Here is a 4,093-nt window from a genome sequence, read left to right as displayed (position 1 = left end):
GAATGATGCTGAAGCTGAAACTCCAGTACTTTGGCCCCCTCATGCGAAGAGTTGACTCGTTGGAAAAGACTCTTATGCTGGCAGGGATTTGGGACAGGAGGAGAAGGGGACGACAGAGGATGACATGGCTGGATGGCATCACTACTCATTGGATGTGAGTCTGATTGAACTCTGGGAGTTGGTGATGGACAGGGAGGCCTGGCCTGTTACGATTCATGGGATCGCAAAGAGTCAGACATGACTGAGCAACTGAACTGAACTGAACTGAGATTTCATATGTAAATAGAAAAAAACAACTAGAATATGTTCATTTATTAATGTGTTCAGAGCACTCAGTTTAACTGGTGCACAGAAGTCAATCTCTAAATATATGTTGAAATCATTTATCCTTGCATTTCCCTCTGAGAAAACTCATAACAAATTTCAGTGTTCATAGCCTCATTCAAGGAACCACATAGCAAAATGAACTTAAGAGAAGATATTATATAGTTTTTTCCATAGTCTATTACCAGCATATTTTACATCTATTTTCCTCAAGCTGTAGATCAAGGGATTTAACCTGGGGGTAATTAGTATGTAAAATATAGATGTCACTTTATTACCATCAAAGCAATGGCTGGACTCTGGTTGAACATACATAAATATCAAAGTCCCATAGAACACTGTAACCACGGTCAAGTGGGATCCACATGTAGAGAAAGCCCTGTGCCTTCCTTCATCAGAGTTCATCCTGAGAATAGCTGTAAGAATAAGCAGGTAAGACACAAGAACTATTAGCAGAGATGAAATTAAATTAAAACCTGCAAAGATCAGAAAAATCAGTTCAATTTCATGTATATTTGAACAAACCAAAGTTATCAAAGGGAGAAAGTCACAGTAGAAATGTCTGATGACATTGTAGCCACAGAAGAATAAATTAAACATTTTTTATAGTGATTAGAAGAGACACAAATGTGCTATAGACATAGGAGATTGCCACCAACATCGAGTATGCCCTTTTTGACATGATGACTGTGTAGAGAAGAGGGTTACAGATGGCCACATAGTGCTCATAGGACATTGCTGCCAGAATAAAAAGCTCACTAATAATGAACATAATGTAGAAAGCTCCTGAATGGCACAAAAATTGTAGAAGATTTTATTTTGATCCACAAGAAAATTTACCAACATTTTGGGTCCCACAGTTGTTGAATAACCGAGATCATAAGAGCCAAGTGCCTGAGAAAGAAGTACATAGATGTCTGTAGCCTGGAGTCCACCTTAGTGAGGATGACCATGCCCAAGTTGCCCACCACTGAGGTCACATAGATGATGAAGAAGAGCCCAAAAAGTGGATCCTGCAGCTCAGGGTGGTCTGTGATTCCCATGAGGATGAATTCACTCAGTACTGTTCTATTGAGCTTTTCCATCAAGGTTTATCAGAAAACCTATTCCCTATAAAGATATCAGCATAGTCAGTAGTTATCATATAGTATCATCTGGTAGGGTTTAGTACCCAAAGCTAGTACAAATATGACAAATTTGAATTTCTAATTCATGGTATTTTAAAATAATCCTAACTGTCACACTAAATACACATAACAATGATAGATAGATTATAGATAATCAGTGATGATAGAGATAGGGATGGCAATAGAAATAAATCAGTGGTTTTTCAACTGGTGAAAAGCTGTCCTCCAAATAACCTTGATAATCTTTTGAGAGATTTGGATGCAGGAATTGCAGATATTGGAGGGAGGCTACTGCTGGCATGTAATGGTTAGAGTCTAGTGATGCTGCTGGAATGAACCACCCCCCCATCAGCATAAAAAACAAAAATTTACCAAACCCAAAATATCAATAAGGCCAAGATTCACAAAGACTTTTAAAGACAGATATAAATAGATACAAAGATATAGGAGGTAAAAATGAAAAAAAAAATTGTTAATACTTTATATATTAATTTTACAGATGATTATTAAACTTTTAGTATGTCATTTATATAATGATAACATAATTGGGGCATTCCAGGTGGCTCAGTTGTAAAGAATCTTTCTGCTAATGCAAGAGACATAGTTCGATCCTTGGGTTTAGAAGAACCCCTGGAGAAGAAAATGGCAACCCCCTCTAGTATTTTTGCCTGGTAAATTCTGAGGACAGAGGAGCCTTGTTGGGCTACAGTCCATGGGATTACAAAAGATTCAGACATGACAGTGACTAAAAATCAATAATAACATAATTACATTATCACATAACAGTCCCTGATGGTGCAGATGGTAAAGAATCTGCCTGCAATGTGGAAGACCTGGGTTCAATCCCTGGGTCAGGAAGATTCCATGGAGAAGGGAATGGTTACTCACTCTAGTGTTCTTGCCTGGAGAATTCCATGGACAGACCCTACAGTCTATGTGGCCACAGAGTCAGACACAACTGAACGACTAACACTAACTAATATATGTTAGTTACATAATAAAAACTGAGCCCAAATTTTAATACTCTATGGAAACATTAAATCAGTTTATAGTAAAAGTCATGTGAGACCCTTTGTGAATGCAGATGGTGCAGGATGAAGCAATTAACACTGTTGATACAGGACATAAGCTTTCAAAAGGAAACTCTAACAGATTGTAGTAGAAACTACTTGTATATATCCTGGGAAATACTCCAGGAAATAGACATGGGTAGATAGAGTCAGCTATACATACAACTGTGGTATATGTAAAGGAATACTTTGAAAAAAATGATATAACTAATCTTACTCTATTTTTCCATGTTGGAAAAATCAACTCTTCCTTTTTTGCAGTTTCTGGGAAGACAGATGAGAATTAAATGTTTCAGTGTGTCAGTAGTATTTGGAAATATGCCTCAAATATCATGTATTTAATGTGTTCTTAGTGTGTTTGAGGGTTGATTATCTGATTATTATTTTTAAAACTATCCATTTTGAGAAAAATATATGTATTTGTTTCATATTCTCCTGGAAACTTAACATGTTATATATCATAATACCACCATAAACCTGATTACTTAAGAGATTCCTAACTACCAAAAATGTTTTTTCATGTCAATGTAAAGTAGAAATGCCCATCTTTGCTTATTAAAATACCAGAAAAAAAATTTTACAGATTTTTAAAAATTTGTATTAATTCCCTGGTAGCTCAGCTGGTAAATAATCTGCCTGCAATGTAGGAGTCCCTGGTTTGAATCCTGGGTCAGGAAGATCTGCTGGAGAAGGAGTAGGCTACCCACTCCTGTATTCTTGGGCTTCCTTTGTGGCTCAGCTGGTAAAGAATCCACCTGCAATGCAGGAGACTTGGGTTCAATCCCTGGGTTGGGAAAATCCTGGAGAAGGGAAAGGCTACCCACTCCAGTACTCTGGTCTGGGAAATTTCATGGACTGTATAGTCCATGATGTCCCAAAGAGTCAGACATGACTGAGTGACTTTCACTATTAATATTTCTGAGAAGAAAATAAGAAGAGCACAGAGACAATGACTGAATAAAATCTAGCTAGAAACTAACCACTTGCAGCTTCATGATTCTGCCATGATTTTCATTTTTATTCTTAACCCTTTAGTTAGGCTTCTTGTGTTATACTTTTCCTTTCTTATTTGTATAATTAGGCATTTATAAAAATATTACATAACATGGCACTGATGTTTCAAAGATGCTCATTAGTGTTTGTGAAAATACTTGTATAATTAGTCTGAAGAAAAAGTACTGACGTCCTATTCTGCTTATATATTAACAATAGCAAAGTGTACATAGAATTAAAACAGAAATCCCCTTATTTTGCTGTGGTTTATCATAGAATAAAAATATTACCTTGTTAGTATCTTCAGAACTATCTGGATATTGATAAAATATGACACTACATGAGCTATACTGCTTACCTGTCATGAAACCTCTGTCTTGGCTTCCTCGTGTGCTTCATGACATGCATAGTAAGAACAACTTATGGATTCTTTTCCATCCTCTGGGACTCTCCCTGAAGAGATGACAAGCAATTTCTTGCTTGACCCTGAAGCATTTGAAAGCTTAACAGAAACAAGGGAGGGGGTATTTTTGTTAGTGGTCCAGGATTATTTATACACACCAATGAGTTAGAATATTT

General features: G+C 36.6%; 1 pseudogene; it reads right to left on the bottom strand.

The window, feature by feature from the left end:
* Positions 1-468: 468 nt before the first annotated feature.
* LOC102287967 (olfactory receptor 8K3-like) lies at positions 469-1,409 on the bottom strand (annotated as a pseudogene).
* Between the last annotated feature and the right edge of the window lie 2,684 nt (positions 1,410-4,093).

Source organism: Bos mutus, unplaced genomic scaffold (genome assembly GCF_027580195.1).
Source record: "Bos mutus isolate GX-2022 unplaced genomic scaffold, NWIPB_WYAK_1.1 CTG609, whole genome shotgun sequence".
Lineage (NCBI taxonomy): Eukaryota > Metazoa > Chordata > Mammalia > Artiodactyla > Bovidae > Bos > Bos mutus.
Note: the sequence above shows the minus strand (reverse complement) of the source record. Positions and strands in the feature narration are given on the sequence as shown.